The 24,217-nt window shown below is 41.2% G+C and overlaps 1 long non-coding RNA gene and 1 pseudogene across 1 annotated transcript; both read left to right on the forward strand.

Annotated features, from left to right (window-relative positions):
- Nucleotides 1-1,129: 1,129 nt before the first annotated feature.
- On the forward strand, nt 1,130-23,863 carry LOC106009770 (uncharacterized). Its single transcript, XR_001183761.3, has 3 exons — nt 1,130-1,280; nt 13,228-13,269; nt 23,699-23,863. It is a non-coding gene; the product is annotated as an uncharacterized LOC106009770 (long non-coding RNA).
- LOC101708118 (small ribosomal subunit protein eS24 pseudogene) lies at nt 7,837-8,363 on the forward strand (annotated as a pseudogene).
- Nucleotides 23,864-24,217: the final 354 nt, after the last annotated feature.

Below are 24,217 nucleotides of genomic sequence, written 5' to 3' on the forward strand. Positions count from 1 at the left end.
CGTGCATGTGCACACTCACCAGCATTTTTTAATTTGTTTTCTTTTTTTGAGACAGGGTCTCAATATGTAGTTCAGGATGGTCTTGACTCCATTATGTAGCTCTGGCTGGCCTTGAACTCACGGCATGCTCCTGCCTCAGCCTCCCCAAGTGCTGGGTTTATGCTCATGTGCCACCATGCCTGGCTGCTAGCATTTATTACTGTTTGATTTTTTTGATGATATTCATTCTTTTTAGAGTAAGATAGAATCTCAATGTTGTTTTAATTTGCATTTCTTTGGTGGCCAGAGGTATTAGCATTTTTTCATGTATTTATCAACCATTTTTTTTTCTGTGAAGTATGTATTCATTTCAGTTGGGTATGCTTAGTATTACAGAAAAATAATATAATTCTGACATCACATTCATCTGTGGGTTACTAACAGTAATATTTTTCAATTACTTGTAAATTCATTTGTAATACTTTTCAGAAGATAGATCACATGGCATTTTGCCTTCTTTCTCCTGATTTTCTGAAAATCTGACTGGAAACTAGACTGAGAAGTGTTCTTAATCATATTTGAAAGGAAATGCATATAAAAATTTGCCAACAAACCCATAAAGCATCTGTAGAAGACCATTTTAAGAGATTCCTAGCATCCATTTCTCTCAGGAGAAGACTGGTGTGTAGAAGATACAGCTCAGAGTATCTTCACCTTTATTCACAACGTGAGCTTTGAATTAATTCTCTACTTGAGAGACAAAAATACAGACAAACAAGTTACATCTGCTGTGCTTTTCACTTCCAGACTGGTCTCCTACTAACTCAGCTTTTGACTGTGGAAAACAACAGCACTAACCTTCTGTGGTCTGGGTTCAGAAGAGTCTCAATTTCATTAAACAAAAGGAGACTTGCAGTTCATAGGAACTCAGTTTCTCAAAAATAAGTAAATAAATAAAAACCCTAAGTTTAACTAATGAGAGCAAAGAAACAGAAACTTCCACACTGTCATGGTACTAATGCTGTAGTCCTGTGTGTTAGAGGACAGAGAAAATGGCCTCCATTTGTCCCCTCCCACCCACCCCCGCCACTGTGCTTGGCTCTAGAACCAGCTGTGGCCAGTGGCATGATGGGAAATGTGACTTCTTCAGAGGCGTGAGAAGCACAAGGACATGAACACTTGCTTTTCCTTCTTACAGGGAACCTTCTGGCCCCCTGGGAAGGACCTTGGGCTGACCTGCTGGGCCCTGAAGTCCATGTGCCTGAGCCCTGCTGATGTGGGACCAGCCTCTGCCCTGAGAGGTGAGCTCCCCCAGACCCTCCTGCTGTTCATCCCCAGCCACAGCCCAAGCCAGAGGGATGATCCGGGATTCTTTCCAGGGCTGTTTTGGGGCAATTCCAAGGGCAGCAAAAGCTAACTGATAAAATCAGTGATACAGATTAAGATTCACTTATGAAATGCAGCTAAATAAATCTTGTGGAAATTCTTGAAGTTTCTCTTTCACTTAATGTGTGGCAGGTAGCTTTCTATAGTAGAATCACCTCATTCTTTCTAATAGCCTCATTACATTCTGTGGTAACGTGATTTAACGTTCACTACCTGCTGTACGTTGGTTTAATAACTTAAGAATAATACTGTATAGGGCCAGGACCGGGGATTTAGCTCAGTGGTTTCTCTGCTTGCTGCGCAAGCGCAAGGTCCCGAGTTCGATCTCCGGGACCAAAAAAAAAGAGAGAATAATACTGTATAAAATCCTCCTCTTAAATCACAAGCACCCTATACCAAATTCCTTTCTGGGATAAGGATGAGCACTGTAATTAGCTCACTCCCAGCTCCCCAAAAGACTCAGCTGGGTCTGATGGCAAAGCCCAACCGACCTCCATTGCTGCTTGACAAAGTTCCAGCTGGGGGAAAGAAAGGGTGGAACACATCGTACCCTCATGTTTTATTTTTGCTTGCCATAATGTTTATAATTGTTACTCTGATCACAAGAGTCATTGTGTTTGTGACTAACAACAAACTCTCCATGAGGCAAATTGGCAATGATATATTGAAATCTGATCTGGCTCACAAGTCCCAAATTCCAGTTTCTCTTAGTTCTATTGCCACATCCACTCCTAAAGAAACCTCTCCTAAAACCCCCTCTGTTTCCCCACTACTATGACTCCCCCTCTTATTGCTGACATTCTTTTTACTAAAGGGGTCTTATGAAGAGATTGGAAAGACAGACTTTAGATGTAAGAAATAGTGGAAAATGGGAAATAGAAAGAACGTTAAGACAGGTAAATGCATTAAGGAGACAAGTTACTCAATATTTCTCAAAGTGCTATAAATATCTCCTGCTCATGGACTATGAACCCAAATGACATTTAGTTAAGATGAATAGAGGTAAAGAAAAATAGAGAGCTAATAGCAAACTATATTAACCATTGTGCAGTTTCTCAAGGGCCAGATGGCGACCACAAGTTTGACACTTAGTTGATTAAATCTTGCTTGTACCCCCGCTGATATAAAGATTTTGATTAAGTTACTTTCTGTTCTGTTTAGGTGTGGGTTAATAAGGGGACAATTGTAATTTTTAAATATGTATTCATGATGTTCAATGAAATGAAACAGCTTAGAGGAATTGTACTTTGTTTAACAAAAAAATAACCTTTACTTCAATAGAAATTGCTAAGGCTGGGCTGGGGATTTAGCTCAGTGGTTCTGGTGCCTGCCTCGCAAGCGCAAGGTCCCAAGTTCAATCCCCAGTACCAAAAAAAAAAACAAAACAGAAATTGCTAAGGCAATTTAAAATGTAAACATGTTCCACCCAATGCCTCCCAGCTATTGCTTAAAGATATAAAAATAAATCAGACCCTGAGATTTCTCAGAGAGAACCTGGACATTGCTTGTGAAGGTTCTTTTCTCATCACCGGCCCAAGACATCTCCCCTTCCTACCCTACATCGACTGCATATTGACTGCAGCTGGTCTGCGGCAGTCTGAGTTTCTGGTCACATTTGCAAGGAATGCATTTCCCCATACTGCTCAGAAGAGTCTATCTTCTAAGTTCAGTTATTTAAGTTTGTTTTCTCTTTGAGCCCTACATTGTACTAGACTCTTTTTGTTGCTGTTGTTTACCTCAATTTACTCTCACCACTCCTGAAATAGATGTATATTCAAAAATTCAACCTCACAAGATTGCACCAAATAATCATATTCTGGCCATTGAGCCTTATGATAACTATAGAACTTAAAACAGGTGCCAGGCATGGTGGTGCACACCTATAATCATAGCACTCTGGAAGCTGAGGCAGTAGGATTGCCATGAGTTGGAGACCAGCTACAAAATTTGTTCAAGGCCAGCCCAAACTGCATAGTGAGACCTTGTCTCAAAAAACTAAACAAAAATCCCTAGTACCATAAACAAAAGTTATATATCCTATTTACCTGTATGCAAGTTAAACATTGTTTTATCTCTTACATAAAACATACTTGAATAAACGAATCTGCCTTATTTAAAAGGTTGCCACAAAGAAAGAGCTTAAACTTTGCTGATTCATGTGGTGCCAGAGACTCTTGTCACTATGAATTTTTAGATTTTTTGTTTGTTTGTTTTTTCAGACACTATCTGGTTCTATTATTCCGGCTGGCCTTGAATTCAGTATGCAGACCAGGCTGGCCTCAAACTCATAGCAATCCTCCTGCCTCAGCCTCCCAAGGGCTGGGATTAACAGGCATGGGCCACCATGCTGAGTTTCTTTTTTTTTCTTCTTTTCTCTCTTAATAAATTTTTCACTTCTAGAAATTAAACTTTACGATCATGAGGCCAAGTGTCATATTGGAAGGGACAACTCCCAACTTCATCCCTCTTTCAGAGGAAAAGGAAATGAAGCAGCAGAGAAGGAAGCTTCTCATTGCCCCTCATGCCTCCACCAGTGCTCCGTGCTAGAAAATCCCATTCTGAGGAATTGCAGATTTATTTTTACTGATAAAGAAATTTTTTTTTATTTATTTATTTTTACTTTTACTGATAAATAAATTGCTGGTTTATTTTTACTTCAGAACAGAGAAGCCCAACTAGCGTGGAAAGCACTCAAGCACGCTGACTCACTTTCTTGCAGGTCCCTTCTGTCTGCTAACTCTCACAGGGGCAGAGTAGACCCCAGAGTCAGGGCCTTCTTTCCTCCTTCAGTCTCTGCGTGATGAAAGGCTGTGCTGAGCAGTGGTTCAGACAAAGACGCCCCTGATGCTGGCACAAAATCACGGTCAACATCGGCTGGGGGTAGAAGCTATGCTTAGCACACAGGGCCCTGGATTACACCTCTACACAAAAACAATAGATGATAGACAGACAGACAGACAGATAGATGTCAACAGACTTTGGGTTTATTTAGCCAGAAATTCTCCATTAGGTAGAACCTCTGTTCTTACCAGTTCCATGGCTCTCTATGTCTCTGTTTCTCTCTCTCTGTCTCTGTCTCTCTCTAGCCCCTCCCCCCCCTTTCTCTCTCTCTCCCTCTCTCTCTCATTCAACCTCCTTTCCTCTTGAGTGTGTCACATTCAGTCAAGGCCCGAAAGTATTTCTCTCTTGGATTCCTGCCTAAATAGTTTTCTTCTACTCTTCCTCTGGTCCTTCTCCAGAAGACAAACGAAACCAGTTCCCTGGTAGAGTTGTCTTTCCTTCAGCACAAACAGCTGCATTTCCAAACCGAGGAATGCATAGAAGTTGTTCCAGGGCCCTGTTTGTATTTGCATTTTCCTAGTGAGAAGGTGTATAAAGCTCATCAGTTTATTAAAATGGGTTTAGATCCCAGGAACAATTTAAAATCCATCCCATGGGAAAATTATGACCACCTCAGCTGATCCCCTACCATTATATATCAGATTCCAATCTTCTTGGAGTTGCTAAAATGAACCACATTCTACCCACTTTTGTGCTCATGTGCACTTCTCCCCATATCAAGATACCTTCAACTTCTCTTTCCCTCACCAAACACTGCCTGGTTCCCGGAAATTTCCTTTGGGAAATTTCCTTCCTTATTCCACCTGCTACTTGAAGCTCAGTTAGTTTCTTCCCGTGGGTTCTCATAACACCTTGATTAAATAGAGAGAGAGAGTCTGAGACTGAGAGACTGAAGACAAGGATTTTATTTTGGCGAGATGGAGAGACGACATTCCCACCCAAAGACATCTTACATCCAAATCTCTGGAACCCATGAATATGTTCTTCACTTGGCCAAAGGAACTTTGCAGGTGTAATGAAGTTGAAAATACTGGAATGGGAAACATGCCCCAGATTATTCTTGTGTTTCGAATATAACCATAGCATCCTTGTAAGAAGAAAGGAGGAGGCTCAGAGTCAAAGACAGGTGGCATGAAAACAGATTGGAGCAATTCAAAACAGGGGCCAAAACTGTGTAAAGAGGACAGGAACTGACAGTCCCTGGCCTCACTACAGAATGAAGCCCTTGTTTTAGAACTCTCAGACTCCAAAATGAAGAATAAGGTTGCTTTGTTGACCAAGAGTGAAATCAGTCTAGTTGAGAACAAAGGAAATAATATTTATTTGAGGTTAATTAGGATTGCAGTTCAGGAAAACAAAGATTCAAATGACCTTGAAAATGTTCTCCTAGCCAGGCATTATATACATCGAGTCCCAGCACCAGGGAGGCTGAGGCAGGAGGATGGAGAGTTGTAGGCAAGCCTGGGCTACATAGAGAGTTTGAAGTCACCTGGACTAACCATATTGTGAGATATTGTCTCAAAGAATGAATGAATGAATGAATGATAGGAGGGAAGGAAGGAGAAGGGAAGGGAAAGGAGGAAGAGAAAAAGAGGAGGGGTGAGGGAGGAAAGCAAAGTAAAGAAAAGAAAAAAGAAAAGGTGCTCCAGGAGTCCATAAAATGATGCCTGTATTTATGGATTTGCAAAGGGGTAGTAATTACATCACTCATTAGGAATTATGATTGTTGCTACTAACAAGAGTTGCCTTGTAAGAAAAGGATTGGGTGCAGTTTCACTCCTGGGTGTTTGAGGAGAAGTTCCATTGTGCAGGCCAAAGAGGTTAAAAAACATTTAAGTTTACATAAGGGGATAAGCAGGGGAGGGGACAGGACTGCAGTTCAGTGCAGAACTTCAGCTGCAGATGAAAAGCAGTGACTTCCTGGCCAGGCGTGGTGGCCCATGCCTGTAATCCCAGCACCCAAGAGGCAGAAGGCAGGAGAGGATGAGGCAGGATCGCTCTGTGTTAGAGGCCAGCCTCGGCTATATAGTGAATTCAAGGATAGCTGAACTACATAGTAAGACCCTGTCTCAAAAAAACAAAAAATAAAAATAAATTTTTAAATAAAATTCTTTTTGATATAGGGGGAATAGATGTGTTCCCAAACCTGTTAGATATCCAAAAAATGAGTTCGTGTTCTCTAAAATCAAAAAATGAATTCTAGGAACAATGGAGGCTAGGGGTGGGAAAAATTTATTGAGAGAAAGATAGCTTCTGTCTAAGAGAGACAGAAGAGGGACCAGAAAATGGGATGCCTGCTCACCCTGCTTCTGAAAGGTGTTTTATGGGACAAATCCACGAGGTGAGGAGGGTTCAAGGTGGGACAAAACTATAGTCAACTCCTGCTGCGCAAGCGCAAGGACCCGAGTTCGATCCCTGGTACCAAAAAAAAAAAACTATAGTCAACTAGTAAGATTACAAGTACAGTCACTTAGGTAATACTGATCCAATGGGAAATCACAAGGTGGGACAAAACCATGACCAACAAATAAGATTATAACAAGAATAGTCCCTTAGTAATATTGATTACATGGGGATCCAATGGAGAAGCAAGTCACTTAGCAAGTATACCAGGACAGCAAGGGGTCAGTCAGGGATCTTTCCTGGAAGGGGTGGGTAAGATCTTGGTCCCCTACCTAGGTGACTGATACCTATTTAGAATGTCAATCACTGCTATTCATCCCTAGGGGAAGCAGGTGGGTGTAGTAATTTCTCTTCTTTTTGCAATGTTTCAGTGAATGGGTCTCAAATGTCCTCCATGTTGGCTCCTCAAGTGCCAACCCTGTCTAAATGCCTACAAGATATCTAATTAACTTACATATCTACAATATTTTGATTCCATTTAAAGTGCTTGAACCAGTGATTCTTTTCCTTGACAGTTTCAAACCACAAGGTTCTTTAAATTTATTACAGTACCAAAAAAAAAGAAATAATAATGTACTTTGTGTCTTAGTATTCTAGGTCTCTGTCAAGAGCTGAGTTTAGAATAAATAAATAAATAAATAAATAAATAAAATTCCTGGAAGAATTTCTTTCTAAAGCTGAGAATGACTAAAGCTTCAACCATGTCAATTGCTCACTTTGAGACTAAACTAGGGAAACCAAGTACGGTGGTTCAAGGTCATAATCCCAGCACTCAGGAGGCTGAAGCAGGAGGATCACCAGTTTGAGGCCAGTCTGGACTACCAAGTGAAACCCTGTCTTGAGAACCAATCAAACAAAAGAAGACTATGCTGGAGCTGAGGGTGTAACTCAATAAGTAGTAGAGCACTTGCTTAGCATGCCTTGGCTTCATTTTTAGCAATGCAAGAAAAAAATAAAAAGACTAATCTAGCCACCTTAATTGTCAAAAACAATTTAATCAAACACTCCTTCCAGACTTCTTTTGCCTAATTGAAAATAATCTATCCTAACCTCTGGCCATCTTGAAGGAGCCAAGGTAGTGTTTTAAAAAACAAATTAACAAATATCCTGAACTACAGCTCTTTTTCCAAAAGCATATTTTTTAAGGACTGAACTACAAGTAACTTTCAACTAGACAAGAGGTTAGTTAAGAAGAGTATTCTGCTCTTTTCCTCCCTGGTTGCCTGAGGATCTGTTGCCATCATGAATGACATGGTAACTATCCAGACCCGGAAGTTCATGACCAACGGACTACTTCAAAGGAAACAAATGGTCATTGATGTCCTTCATCCCAGGAAAGCAACAGTACCCAAGACAGAAATTCGGGGAAAACTCGCCAAAATGTACAAGACAACACTGGATGTCATTTGTGTGTTTGGATTCAGAACCCATTTCAGAAGTGGCAAGATAACTAGCTTCGGCATGATTTATGATTCTTTGGATTATGCAAAGAAAAATGAAGCCAAACATAGACTTGCAAGACATGGCCTGTATGAGAAGAAAAAGACATCAAGAAAGCAGCAGAAGGAACAGAATGAAGAAAGTCAGGGGCACCGCAAAGGCCAATGTTGGTTCCGGCAAAAAGAAATGAAGTGTCTGGCAGTGAGCTGGAGATCGGAGAAGAGCCAAAGGAGTAAAGATTTTGCAGTGCCTGTCTGCAGTGACTGTGGGTTTTTCACGAGAAGATTAATAAACTTTAAAAACTTCAAAAACAAAAAAAAGAAGAGTATTCTGCCCTGGGAGGGGAGAAGGCTGGTGATCAGAAAGGAAACAAAAGAAAGCCACAATAGGGGCCTGGGATTTAGCTCAGTGGTTCTGGTGCCTGCCTTGCAAGCGCAAGGTCCAGTGTTCAATACCCTGTACCAAGAAAAAAAAAAGAAAGCCACAATAGCTGGGCCAGGGACCAAGGAAGAGAGGACAAGATCTCCGAGATGCAGGGAGACCAGGCCTGTAGAGGCTCACGGAGGCAGCCACAAGGGAGGACAGTGGGAAGCCTGGAAGTGAGATAGGATATTAGGGTGTGGCAAAGCTGGCTGGGAAAGATGTGACCTGTTCGTTATAAGACTCCAAAAAAAACACCCCAAAACATACTGGAGCATGATGGTATACACACCTATAATCCCAGCACTCAGGAGGCTGAGGCACAAGGATTGCTGTGATTTGGAGGCCACCCTGTTCTACACCAAGAGACTCTGTCTCAAAAGAAACAAATGAAAAAGATCTCAGAACATATTCGCAGAACAGTTCTCAAAGCCCTGGATGCAGACTCCTGGAGAACTCAAGCAGGCTTTCAACAGGATGGCCTAGACCACACATCACCCTGAGGCATGCAATCCCAGAACCTCCCCTGATAACCCAGATGTAGAAGTTCTTGTGGGTTTCCCCGAGATTGGAATAGCACGAAAGGATATGCTGATGCCATGAAGAACTTGCTATCATGGCATTCTTCATAGTAGCCTGCACTGCTTCCTCCAGTGTGACCTTTTATTGCTTTTTCTCAGTCCAAGTTTGCTCTGAAGAGAAAGTTTCTTCCTCACTCTTCACTTTTACTTTATCGAATAAACTTGGCTTGGCCAATGCTTTTTGCTTATTTTGTTCAGTTCTTTGTAAGAGACCAGAAGAACCTGGAATCTAACTCCAGAGGGAGAAGCAAGCAACCCAGAACCTGGTTTAATTGGTAAGCCACTTTTAGAAGCAGTCTACCCCATATCAGAAGGACTATGGAAGAGGTGTGGATGGAAGTGGCAATGTTCCATTTAACTTCTGATGTTCTTATTTTGAAGCAGGTGTTGCCCAAAGGCGAGGCAAGGGGCTTCACAATTCCTGACTTGAAACTATACTACAAAGCTACTGTAATAAAAACAGCATGGTACTGGCAAAGAAACAGACCTGAGGACCAGTGGAACACATTAGAAGATAAAGAAACAACTCCAGACACACTCAGTCATCTCATCTTTGACAAAAGAGCCAACCACCTTCATTGGAGGAAAGATAGTCTCTTTAATAAATGGTGCTGGGAAAATTGGGTTTCAATGTGCCAAAGATTAAAACTAGACCTATATATCTCACCATGCACTAAACTAAGATTGAAATGGATTAAAGATCTAAATATTAAAACAGAAACGCTGAACAGGCTGGAACAGAGGTTAGGTAGAACTCTTGAAGACACTGGTGTAAGAAAAGATTTTATGAACAAAACCTCAATTGCACAGCAAATATCACAAAGAATCAACAGCTGAGATTGTTGTGGATGAACGAGTTCGAACAATAAAGATGAGCCACATTCTGTGTCAGATTTGAGCCCGTTTATTATAGCCAGGGGCTGAGGGGGGCCAGCGCCCTAAAAAGTTTCCTTGGCAATGGGAACCAGTTTGCTTCCTCCTTTTAAATCATGCTTTCAGTTGAGGAGGGCTCGGGGGAAAGCAAGAGGAATCTTACAGAAACAGAATCATTCCAGGTTAGTGGGGGCACAAGGAAGTTTCACACACAGCAGGTGAGCTACAAAACATCCTGCAACTGCAGCAAGTTTACTGCCAAGCAGGATGTGGGGGTTTTGGGTGCCTTGTCCAACCACAAGCACTTTGTCCAAGCACAGGTACAAGCTGATGTTGAGGCACAAGAAGGAGTCGGGTTGGCTATCACAGGATTTCACCTTATTAAAAAGCTTCTGCACATCAAGAGAAACCATCAAGAGTGAAAAGACAACCCACAAGGTGGGAAAAAAATATTTGCCAGCGGGTCCTCAGACAAAGGACTGACATCTAGACTATAAAAAGAACTCAGAAAAATCAGACCCTCCAAATGCAAAGACCCAATCCAAAAATGAGCATCTGAAATGAATAAACACTTCTCAGATGAAGTAGAAACAGCAAATAGATATATGAAAAAATGTTCAACATCACTGGGCATTCGAGAGATGCAAATGAAACAATACTGAGATTCCATCTTACTCCAGAAAGAATGGCTGCTATCAAGAAATCAACGAATAACAAAGGGCTAGAGATTTAGCTCAGTGATGCTGAGCCTGACTTGCAAGCACAAGGTCCTGAGTTCAATCTCCAATACTGGAAAAAAAAAAAAAATCAACCAATAACAAATGCTGACGGGGCTATGGGGAAGAAAGAACCCTTCTCCACTATTGTGGGAGTGTCGACTGGTGCAACCACTGTGGAAATCAGTGTGGAGATTCCTCAAAAAACTAAAAGTGGAGTTTCCATTTGACCCAGCTATTCTTCTGGGTATCTTCCTGAAAGAATCAAAAGCATCATGCCACAGATATATGCACAGCTATATTTATAGCAGCACCGTTTATAATAACTAAATCTTGGATGGCCCTAATGCCTGTCAACTGGCAAATCGATGAGGAAGTTGTGTTTTTTTTACATGATGGAGTACTATTCTGTTATGGATGAGCTTGAGACATTTATAGCTAAATAGATGCACTTTGAGACCGTAGTCTTAAGTGAAATAAATTGAATACATATGTGTAAATACTGCATTGTTTCTCTGGTGTGATAACCTGAAAGTGGAAATAAGGACTATAATATACAATAGACATTGGGAAATGGGAAGTGTTCAAATGAGAAGGGGAACAAGGGAGGCAGGAAGGAGGAAGGGACAAAAAAGAGAGAAAATCTAAGGAAAAAGGCAAACAAACCTTTGGTACAAAAGAGAGGGGAATGGGGAAAAGAAAAGAAGAAGCAAGATATATCATGTACTGATACAAATTCCCTATGATGAGTGTTATCATTGTGTATATCTAAAATGTACCAATAAATGCTTTACTAAAAAAAAAAACAAAACAGGGTGTTGCTGTGTACCCTACCTAGGCTGGCTTTGAACTCATTATGTATCCCAGGCTGGGATCACACTCTGCAATCCTCCTGCCTCAGCCTCACAAGTTCTGGGTTTACAAGTGTGAGCCACCATGCCCAGCAAACTATTTAATTTTTTTTTTTTTGGTACTAGGGATTGAACTTGGGTCCTTGCACTTGCGCAGCAAGCTGCGAAACCACTGAGCTAAATCCCCGGCCCAACCTATTTAATTTTTTTTTTCCAACCTATTTAATTTTTGAGAATGATTCTCTGACTTTGTCACTAGCTAGCTTGGTACCCTGCTTTTAGTAGCAATGACAATTAAAACTAAACCACAATTTTACAGGAAAAAACTTTAGTTAGAAAGTACAAGAAAATAGTAAGGGACTTTAGCTGACAGAGATCAGTCTGTCTGTCCCTCAACAGAGAAGAGTTTGTAGAAACAAAGGGAAGGACCCAGCCTGAGCAATGAGAGGGCCTCTGATGCAGGGGACCAGACTGCCCACTAGTGCAGGCAAGAGGCCAGCTTTTAGGGGTGAAGGAGTGCTGGGGTCTCACTATGCAGTCCAGGCTGGGCTTGAACTCACAGAGATCCTCCTGCATCAGCTTCCTGATTGCTGGGATTAGAGGTGTGCACCACTCTGCCTGGTTTACACAGAAATCTTAAACTCAAGAGGTATTGAAGGGGAAAGGGGGGGAATGAGATAATAAAAAGAAGCAAGATATATCATGTATAGGTACAAATTCCCTATGATGAATGTGATCACTATGTACATCTAAAATACACTAGTAAATGTTTTGCTTCAAAAAGAAAAGGTGATCTTAAACTGTTCATTTCTTGTAGGAGATGGAAAAATAGTATACTTTCTATAATTGTAAACTTTGAATACACTATATATATATATATATATATATATATATATATATATATATACACACAATCTCAACCCTTAAAAAAAAAAATTGCAGCCAGGTGTGGTAGCATGTGCCTATAATTCCAGCACTCAGGAGGCTGAGGCAGGAGGGTAGCCACTAGTTCAAGGCCAGCCTGAACTATGTAGCAAGACCCTGTCTCAAACAAACAAACAAACAAAAAGAAACAATTGAAGATGCTAAAATTTTTCATCTTAAATATTTATTTGTTTTGTGGTACTAGGATTGGACCTATGGTCTTGTACATGCTTATGAGTGTTCTATCATGGAGCTACATTCCTAGTTCCATCTTTAAATGTTATTTTGATCTTCTTTAAATGTTTACTTTTAATGGTTTTTATTTTTATTTTTGTTTTTTAAAAATAATACATTGTGAAGCTGGACATGGTGGTGCACGCCTGTAATCCTAGCACTCGAGAGGCTGAGGCAGGAGGATTCCCTAGAGTTTGAGGCCAGCCGGAGCTACATAGTGAGTTCAAGATCATCCTGAACTACATAGTGAGACCCTGTCTCAAAAAAAAAAATGGAACAAAACCTCCCCACAAAAAATAATATTTTGTAAGCTGAAATAAAGCTTTCCTCCTTTAAAAAAGTAAAATAATATGGGGCCGGGGATTTAGCTCAGTGGTTTCGCTGCCTTCTGCGCAAGCACAAGGACCCGAGTTCGATCCCCAGTACCAAAAAAAAAAAAATCTCCTATATGCAAAAAAATAAAACAATATATTCCCTCCTAATGTAACTAAAGATGTGAATATTTAACTCTAATTCTCATCCACCAATATCTTCATTCATTTGTTTTTTTTCTAATTTAAACTTTCTCATGTTTTTCAGAGATTTGAAAGCAAGCTTCTTCCTCCTTCTGGAACATTATTGGTATAGTATCTACAATGTTCTATTTTTTCACTTACAAAAAGCTAAATATTTCAAATGCATTGATTCAATAATAATCCATTAAGTACCTACTATGTATTAGATTTAAGACAGTGATATGGGCCAGGGATTTAGCTCAGCGTCACCACACCTGCCTAGCAAGCACAAGGTCCTGAGTTCGATCCCCGTACTGAAAGAAAAAAAGATGTAGTGATAAAAATACAGCCTTTGAGCCAGGCACACACACCTGTAGTCCCAGCGTTCTCAGAGGCTGAGGCAGGAGGATCATAAATTTGAGATTAGCCTGGGCAATTTAGTGAAACCCTGTCTTAAAATTAAAAATAAAAAGGGCTGGGGATGCAACTCAGTGTGAAGACCCTGGGTTCAATCCCCAGTACTGCAACAAACAAAAACTGTCCTCTGCCTCCCAGAACTTGCCGGGGAGCCACTGAATAAGTAAATTATGATTTTCAGAGTCAGGGCAATTTGATTCCAATTCTGGATCTTAAAAGTATTAGTCCTGTTTTTTAGGCAACTAGTCGCTCTGAGCCTCCCCTTTCAGTAGGGCTCCCTTTTCTTCTTTTGGTCCAGATGGGATTTAGGAAGTCTTCCTTGACAATGACCAGAGATGGGAGCTGCCCTCTGCTACTGGCGCTCACTGAGCCCCATTCTCTGCTGCTGTCTGTGCCGGGTTCTATTTGTTCCTTGTGGCATATTTGTCTTCCTTACCATGTGCAGAGCTATGTGAAGGCTGGCCCATGTCTGTTTTTCCATTGGGATCCATCAGCTCCTAACACAGTCCTGAGCACATAGAAGTTACTGGAGAAGTCTTACTCTTCACACTGAGCCTAAACACACCTGTTCACATGTCCTTTTCTCACTGGGGTCAGGAGCCTCCTGTCCTCTGTCTTTCGGCAGTGCTGCTTTTCACTTGCCTGGCTCCCCTCCCATAATGTCAGTATAGATGGTGCTTCAGCCCCTTTGCACCATCACGGACAGACTAGGTCCTTTAAGGGTCGTTAGCACACCTTGAATGAACAAATGTAAAACTTGGTGGGAGCATAGCTCAGCATGATGCTTAGCATCAGGGTTCAGTGTCCCGGACCACCTTCTACCCTACAAAAAAGAACAAAATGAGAAAGAGACCTGGGGATGTGAGTGTAGTCCATGCTTTCTTATCATGTGCTAGGTTCTGGGTTTACTCTCCAGCACCAAGTAATAAAACAAGCAAGCAAACAAGCAGATAGAAGACCAACTGCAATGCTTTATTTTAGTGTCCTTTTAGGCCCTGACAAGGGATCTCTCTGGATGGGGCCAAATCTGAATTTGTCACTGTAGAATCCTAGTCATCATGATTCTACTTTGCAGATCACAAAGATTCACTCAGATTATCTCCTTCTCCATCTTAGTTTACACAGTCTGAAAGCACATCCCTCTTTCTATAGTACCGAGGCAAAACTGGAATTATAATACAAATAAAGAGTGGCTTCTCCTGATATACATTGATTTTTGAGGTCAAGAAGGATAGGGTCTTTTGTGTGCTACTCCAGGCAAAGAAAAAACAAAACAAAACAAAAAACCCAGAAAGAACAGAACTAATGAATAGACTGAAGTGCTAGACAATAAATAACATAGAGGCAGAATGGATTTTCTTTGGATTATTGAATTATCCTTAGTTATTTCAAAAATTAATGATATCATGTATTTTAATTCTGTGCTGGACGTCAGGCCAGAGTCTTTAGGCAAGAAATGTTCACACTGAGCAACCATTTATTAGTGACACTTTTAGAAGACAGATCTCATAGTGCTGCGTCCTAACTATTTTGCCCTTCAAGCTGAACTAAGCTTTCTACCAAGAAGGCTTCCAAATGACATTTAATCCTTCTATTCTATTCTCCCTGACAGTTCAGCCTCCCTCTAAAACAGACTGACTATTAGATAATTGTTCCATTAGCTATCATTAGTCCCATTTTAATTTTACAAAACATGTTGCAGGTCACAAACAAGCATATTCTGAGGCATCTGCTACAAAGTCTCTTTTATATGGATATGCACATGTCCTACTGTACAAAAATAATTAAAGATAAAAAAAAATATATTCTGAAACTTGCAAAATTCTGAGAGAACAATAAAAGGGTGAGGGGAGAGATATAGTGCTCCCTTGAGCAAAACAGCTTCCTCATCTGCCCTTCCTCCTCCCAGGGCTCTGCAGAAAACTGAGAAATTACAGACAGTTTGGTTTTCAAAAACTGGTGTGCAGGTTTGTAAGACCTAAATCATGAAAACAGCCCAAATGCCCATCAACTGATGAATGGGTAATGATATGAGGGTTTTTTTTTTTTTAGTTTTATTCCTGGGTTGATGCTTGTAATTGTTCATGGCAAGTAGCTTTATTGCTAGTATTTAGAACCCGTAAGAAATGACTTGTTCTCAGAGGTGTCTTCCAGGCATAGCTGGCTTTTGGGTTTTGAGTCTGTTGTAAGATCCTACCTCTTCAATTTATTGAGCATGAGAAGTTGCTGCCTATTTGGCCTACCCCCTGGTTCTTCCCCACTGACTCTGACAGTATTGTTTATAACCCTCAGGCTATCTCAGTCTCGGCACACCAGGAAGAACAACCGATTAGAATAACTATGTCACTGTGGCTAAAGTAGTACAATTAGCAATAACAATAGCATCCAACACAGCCTAGAAAATGACAAACTGTGGTAAATATTAATTTGCCACCGTTAACCACATGAACTAGATTTGTGCTTATGTAACAAAATCTAAAACAAACCAAAAAACTGTATATAATAAATATGCCCACAGTATGGCGATTTTACCCTCGGGAGAAAATTTAAAAGAAGCTAAGGGGAAAAAAATAGAGAAGTAGAAGAAAAGGAAGAGATTAGAAGCAAGGCTGGATAACAAAGGAAACTGGTGAAGAAGAGGGAAAGAGAGAAGGAAAAATGAAAACAAGAACACAACGGAACATGGGCCGGGGATTTAGCTCAGTGGTTTTGCTGCCTCCTGTGCAAGTGCAAAGACCCAAGCTCAATCCCCGGTACCAAAAAAAAAAAAAAAAAAAAAAAAAAAGAACACAACAGAACAACAACAACAAAACTGGAAGCAATGTTCACACTTATATAAAAACAAGAACAAACATCTTTTTGTGAAGCCGACAGCTCAAAGAACTTCGTTTCTTTGTTTGTTTTGTTTTTGGCCTATCCTGAGTAACTGCAGTGCTTTCTTAGGGATATGACAGAGCAAAGCTATTTTTCTCTTGGCTTTGGGCTGTATTTGTGCACTAAATCTTTACTCTAAAAAAAAAATGGAAACTTTCTTTAAAAAAATAATAAAATTAAAAAATTAAAACAAAAGCAAACAATCAAGAAAAAAGAAAACAGGGCCGGGGATTTGGCTCGGTGGTTTCGCCGCCTGCTGCGCAAGCACAAGGACCCGAGTTCGATCCCTAGTACCAAAAAAAAAAAGAAAAAAGAAAACAGCTGGGTTAGGTGGTACATACCTGTAATCCCTGCACTCAGGAGGCTGAGGCAGGAAGATTGCCATGAGTTCAAGGCCAGCCTGAATTATAGAGTGAGACCCAGACTCAAAAAAGAAAAAATGATGGGGTTGAGCATTTAGCTCAGTGCCACCACACCTGCCTGGCAAGCACAAGGTCTGGAGTTTGATCCCTAGTACCAGAAAAAAAAAAAGAAAAGGAAAAAAGAAAAAAACAAAACAAAAAATAAAAACAGGAAAGAGGAAAAAAAAAGTCCACTTCAAAGTGTGTCCCTGTAGTCACTGGTAGACAAAGTGGACAGAGTCCAGATCCATGTTGATCAATCCCAACAAGCCAGCTGTAGTGGATAATCCCAGTAAGTCTGCACCTTTAGTTATGAAGCTCAGGCTGGCTTTTGGCTATGAGGCTGGAACCCACTTTGTTCAGCCTGCAACACTTTGTGTGCCTCCTGCTGGCTTGAACTTGGCTCCTTGACCTCCTGCCAGGTTGAACTTGGTTCCATCTCACCCTGATGCAGCCAGACTGCAGCTGGTCTGAGTTCTAAACTCAATTGGCCCCTCTTCAAGATGGTGAATGGCCAATCCCCCTCTCCTACTTGATGTCTGAACCCGAATAACTCACCACCTGCTGTGTCCACTGTTCTGTTCCACTGCTGCTACTTCTCCATGGAGGCCTCTGGGGCCACCAGTAGTCCCTGTATGTCTGGAGGTTTGAGTTATCCTTCCCACGAAGTGAGTCACAGCTCAGGGGGAAAGCACCACTTGGCATCTCCTTCTTGGTTGAAGTCTCTCTCTTTGTTCTCCCCGTGGGCTTCAATTCTCACTTCAGATCCTTGCTAGCTCCCATGGACCCACTTCCCTCCTTATTCTCTTCTTCATGTCACTATATTCCAGCATCTGGACACCAAATCTCAGAAAGGCTGTTTACCTGCTCATTAGTACCACACTGTCTTCCCAGAAGTCCCCTCCCTGTTTTTTGTGGGAGGTTGGGTTTTTTGGTACCAGGAATCAAACTTGGGACCTTGTGCTTGTGAGGCAGGTGGCAGAACCACTGAGCTAAATCCCTGGCCCTTGTTTTTGTTGTTGTTGTTTTTTGAGACAGGGACTCACTGCAATTCAGGCTAGCTTTGGACTCTCTATGTTGATGTGTTTTTTTTATACAATGGAGTACTACTCTGCCATAAAGAAGGATAAGCTGGAGACATTTCTAGCTAAATGGATGCACCTTGAGACCATACTCTTAAGTAAAATAAATAGGACACATATGTTTAAACACCACATTGTTTCTCTGGTGTGAGAAACTGAAAGTGTAAATAGGGACTAAAATGTATAATAGATATTGGGAAATGGGAAGAAAATGTTTAAATGGGAAGAGGAACAAGTGAGACAGGAAGGGGGAAAGGAAGGAAGGGACAAGGATAAAAATAGAAGGAGAAAAATGGAAACAAAGCTTTTGTAAATAAGGAGGGGAAGATGGGTTGAAGGGAGAGAGGAATGAGGAAAAAAAAGAATAAGATATATCACGTACAGGTACAAATTCCTTATGATGTGTTATTATGTGTATCTAAAATGTGCCAATAAATATTTTGCTTCAAAAAGAACATTTAAAAAAATGATATGCATTTTCTTAGCTATGTGAATCTGGCAAGACTCAGCCTCCCTCTGCCTCAGAATTTTCATATACATACAGGGACAGCAGGAATACCTGCTTCAGGAGGTTTGAGTATGATTAAATACATGGTGCATGACACATTAAAAAAAGTACAGCTGCTGAACGTATGATGAACATGTGTAATCCCATTTAGGAGGGTCAGAAATTCTGGTCTAGCCTGGACAATTATCAAGACCATGTTACAAAAGTAAAAAGACAGGTGTGGTGGACCACATCTGTAATCCAAGCATGGGGGTGCAGAAGGATGACAAGTTTGAGGCCACATGGGGCTACATTTTTTTTTAAAAAAAGCTTAAATAAATGAACACATGGGGTTGAAGACATAGCCAAGTGCTTTTCCAGTATGTACTAGTCTCTGGCTTCAATTCTCAAAACCATCAATCGATCAATCAATCAATCAATCAATAAAGCAAGCCAGATGGTGTGATGCCTGCCTATAATCTTAGCACTCTGGGAGGCTGAGGCAGGAGGATCACAAGTTCAAGTCTTAGGTGGGCAAATTAACAAGACTCTGTCTTAAAAAATAAAAATGGCTGGGGATGAGACTCAGTGTAAGCACCCTAGGTTCAATCCCCAGTATCACAAAACAAAGAGAAAGAAAATTGAGATGATAATCACATACTTCCTCAATACAAATCATTGCTTAAATATTTTTACCTGTGAATACCTCAATTTTTGAGGTAAACTAAATAATTTTCTTATTAAACAAAGTCTTTGTAAATAGGGAAGGGTGGAGGGGGCGAAGGGAGGGCAAGGGAAGGGGGAAAAATAAGAACTAAAATACATCATGTAAATGTACAAGATCCCAATGATGAATGTAACTGTATTTTATACCTAAAATGTACCAATAAGCTTAATGGAAAAAAATAATAATTTCATTATTAAGTAGCCTGTTCCAGAAAATAGAAAAGATAACATTTCTAAACTTGTTTGCAGTACTGGGGATTGAACCTAGGGCTTTGTGCATGCTAGGTAAGTACTGTAGTCTGAGCTACAGTCCTAGTCCTTTAATTTTTTTTTAATTAAAAAAAAATTTGGGTACCGGGATCAAACTCAGGACCTTGGCACTTGGGCGCCACTGAGCTAAATCACTGGCCCTGCTAGCCTTATTTTAAAACAGGGTCTCACTGAATTGCCCAGGCTGAGCTTGAATTTATAATCCTCCTGTCTCAGCCTCCAGAGTAGCAAGCACCACTGCACCTCGCTTCTAGACTTTCTTACACTAGTAAAACTATTTATAGGTGGGCATGGTGGTACTTGGCTGCAGTCCTAGCAACTTGAGAGGCTGAGACAGGAGGATCACCAGTTTGAGGCCAGAGGAGACAAATGCAATAGCAAGACTCTGTCTCAATTTTTTTTAATTAATCTAAACATCTTTCATTTTAAAATCTTTTGAGGGGGCAAGGAGAAGGTGTGTAGCTCCGTGGCAGTAAGTTTGTTAGCATGTGCAAGGTCCTGTGTTTGATCTCCAGCACAACAAAACAAAACAAAGCAAAACTCAAAACTTTATTAATCTGTGAGGCTATAATGATACTCAGAAAGGACAAAGGATGAGGAAGCCTTGTTCCAGTAAAGGGTAGTGAATACAGGAATGAGGATCAATGGGAATTTGCAACCCTCAATGTGGTAATTGATTCAGACACCAACGACGTTGGAGACTCAGATCTTCCATTGAGGACAAGATGGTCACAAGGTGTTGACGAGTCACCCACAGCAGTTACAGATTCCAACGAGGGCACTCCAGTATCCACTATGGAATCTGGTGGTGACTGCTTTAACAGCATAAAGCATTTTGAATATATGAGAATCTGAGTTTTCCAACTCCTGATCCAAGGTGAAGCTCTGTATCCCGTGTGTGACCTGTTCCTCCCAACAGTATTAAACTGGGCTTCTCCTCTTAATTTCTAGTTTATGGGAAATATAGAAAATTAGCCAGCCCGGCATAGTGGTGCACACCTGTAATCCCAGCACTTGGGAGGCTGAGGCAGGAGGAGTGCTGAGTTCGTGAGACCAGCCTGAGCGACATTGTGAGTTCAAGGCCAGCCTGAACTACATAGTAAAACCCTATCTTAAAAAAAAAGAAAAAGAAAAATAGCCAAAGGACTCCATGAAGAAATAGACAGTCCAGATTGGCACAAGAAAAAAACCGAACTTTCTCTTCAAAAGGTCAATATTAAAAAAAGTCAATATCATTTTTTAAAAAATATTTTTGATTAAAAGTAAATAAAATAGAATCCCTGAAATTCAGTTGGACAGAGAATTTTTTTTCTCACTGTGTTCTGGGAGGCCTTGAACTCACTGGTAGCCCAGGCTGGCCTGGGAGGCTGAGGCAAGAGGGTCACCTTGAATTCCAGGCTGATATTGAGTCTGTGATAGCCAACCCCACTCCATGTTGGGCCTCAATGTCATTTTGTACCTGTGCTGGAACAAAGTGCTTGCACATGAACAAAGCACCCAAAACCCCCACATCCTGCTTGGCAGTAAACTTGCTACAGTTTCAGGATATTTTGTAGCTCACCTGGTGTGTGTGAAACTTCCTTGTACCCCCCACTAACCTGGAATGATTCTGTTTCTGTAAGATTTCGCTTGCTCTCCCCTGAGCCCTCCCCAACTGAAAGCCTGATTTAAAAGAAATCAAGGGCGGGGGATTTAGCTCAGTGGTTCCACCACCTGCCTCGCAAGCAGAAGGTCCCGAGTTTGATGCCTGGTACCAATAAATAAATAAATAAATAAAAGAAGAAATCAAAGTGCTTCCCATTGCCGAGGAACCTTTCTAGGGCGCTAGCCCTCCTCAGCCGCCAGCTATAATAAATGGGCATGAATCTAGCAGTGTGGCGCATCTCTGTTGTCCGAACTCACTCGTACCAGTTCAGAACTGGTTTGAATTGCATAACAAAATCCTGTCTCAAATAAGTAGATAATAACGAATCCAGCTGGGGTCATAGCTCAGTGGCAGAGCACCTGTGTGTTTAGTATTGGTTGTATTGTTTTCAATCTGTGTGTGTGTGTGGTGCTGTGGATGGAACACAGCCTTCACACTGAGCTACATCCTGGCACCAACCTCCCTTGTTTATAGATTTTGAGATGGTGTTGTACTAAGTCACTAAGTTGCCCAGGCTGTGCTTGCAATCCTCCTGCCTCAGCCTCCCAGAGTGTAGGGATTACAAACATGCACCACCCCACTCAGGTTCGATTCTTCTGGTTTAATATTCTCAGAAAGAAATGCAAGAGAGCTGTCAAGTGGAGACAAGTAGATTCCCATGAACACCTCAAAGTGGGCCTTCTAGGCAGTGTGGTCCTGAAAGTGATCAGCTTATTTAAGGTGCCCTAGTACATTCATAAAAATAGCCAGGCGTGGAGGAGCATGCCTGTAATGCCAGCGCTCAGGAGGCTGAGGCAGGAGGATTGCTTCGAGTTGTAGATTATACAGTGAGTTCAGGGCTAGCCTGGACTATATAGTGAGATCCTGTTTCAAACCAAATAAATAAAAATAAGGAGCTGGGGACATCAGTCAATGGTAGTCACAGGCTCAGCGTGTGCGGGGATCTGGGTTCCACCCCCAGTAATATTGGGAAGAAGCTGGCTATGGTGCCTCTCCTATAATCCCAGCACGGTGGAGGATCACATGTCAAGGCCAGCCTGGGCTACACAGTGAAATCAGAAGCCTGGGCTACAGATCTAAACCAGCAGAAAAAATTTAAAAATGAAATAAAGTAACTGGGATGCAGTTCTGTGGTAGAACACTAGCCCTCGCATACAAGAGACCCTGGGTTCGACCCACAGAGCAAGGGGAAAAAGAAAAAAAAAAGTGGGAAAGACCTGATGGATGCCTCACCTAGATATGGATGGCAGATAAGCATATGAAAATTGCTCCCATGTATGTCATTAGAAAACTGCAACTAAAACAATGACATGGGTACGAGAATGGCTCACATCACAAACACTGGCAGCAACAAATGCAGACCAGGATGTGGAGCTGAAGGAACCTTTTTTTGTGGTGTCTGGGATCAAACCTGGGGCCTGGCACTGTTAGGCAAGTGCTCTGCTGCTGAGCCACACCCCAAGCCCCTGGAGTCACTTTGCCAGACAATTTGACTGATTCCTGACAAAGATAAATGTACTTCCATCATGTAATCCAGCAACCTGTGCTCTTGACATTCACTCAAGTGAAGTTTATATGCCCCCCCGCCATAAAAAACAGGCACATGGATCTTTATAGCAGTTTTTGCTTTTTTTTTTTTTATTAATTTTGCGTTTTTTTGTTTTGTTTTTTTTTGAGACAGGGTCTCATTACATAGCCCAGGCTGGCCTTGAACTCGTGGCTATCCTCCTGCCTCGGCCTCCCAACTTTAAAGTTTTATTCATAATTCCCAAAATACGGAAGCAACCAAAGTGTCCTTCAGTAGTAAGTGAATATATAAACTGGAACATCCTTACAATGCAATATTATTCAGAACTAAAAATAATTGCTTTATGGAAAGGCAAAGAAACTTTACCAAGTGTGGAGGTGCACACCTGTAACCCCAGCACTCAGGAGGCAGAGGTTGAGGGATCAAAAGTTCAAGGCTACTCTGGACTCAGTCTTAACAACAAAAACAAAATCTTAAATGAATATTGTTGGGTACAAGCTGTTGAAAAGCCCCATGTTGTATGATTCTAATATTTGGCATCATCAAAAAACAAAGCCATGGAGATGGTCAGAGCTATGCTTCCCCTATTCTTCCCAGTGAATGAGGGGAGTAGACAAAGAATCAGGGAGTTTTAGGGCAATGAAACTCTTTTGTATGATACTATGTTGGGTGCACGTCGTCAAACATTTGTCAAAATCCACAGAATGGCTGGGCTTGTGGTGATCGCCTGTAATCCTAGCTACTTGGGAGGCTGCAGCAAGAGGATCACAGGTTCAAAGGCAGTCTAGTCTTAGCTACTCAATGAGATGCTGTCTCAAAAAATAATAATTTAAAAAGGGCCTACATACGCAGTAGGGTGGCCCTGGGCTTAGTCCCTCATACTGTAAACAACACACTAAGAATGAAACCTGATGTGAACCACACGCTTTTCTGCTCAACTTTTCCGTACATCTACACTGCTTTAAAATCTACTAATTACAGTGATGTTGAACATTTTTTCATATATTTATTTGCTGTTTTTATTTCTTTGTCTGAGAAATGTCTGTTCATTTCGGATGCCCATTTTTGAATTGGGTCTTTGAATTTGGGGGGGGTCTGATTTTTTTCAATTCTTTATATATTCTAGATAGTAGACCTTTGTCTGAGGTACAGCTGCTAAGAATTTCTTCTAGATGAAAACAACACTGAGATTCCACCTCATCCCAGAAAGAATGGCTGCTATCAAGAAATCAACCGATAACAAATGCTGGCGGGGTGTGGAGAGAAAGGAACCCTTCTCCATTGTTTCTGGGAGTGCAGACTGGTGCAACCACTGTGGAAATCCGTATGGAGATACCTCAAAGAACTAGGACTAGAGGTCCCATTTGACCCAGCTATTCCCCTACTGGGTATCTTCCCCAAAGAGTTAAAAGAATCATACCACAGCAATATATGTGCACCTATGTTTATAGCTGCACAATTTGTAATAGCTAAGGTTTGGAAATAACCCAAGTGCCCCTCAATTGGAAACTGGATAAAGATGTGGGGTTTTTTTATAAAATGGAGTACTACTCAGCCATAAAGAATGAGAAACTACAGTCATTTATAGCTAAATGGATGCATATTGAGGCCATACTCTTAAGTGAAATAAATAGGACACACATGT

This window comes from Heterocephalus glaber, unplaced genomic scaffold (genome assembly GCF_053883595.1).
Source record: "Heterocephalus glaber isolate CG9 unplaced genomic scaffold, H.glaber_assembly_v1.0 deba00000122, whole genome shotgun sequence".
NCBI classification, from domain to species: domain Eukaryota; kingdom Metazoa; phylum Chordata; class Mammalia; order Rodentia; family Bathyergidae; genus Heterocephalus; species Heterocephalus glaber.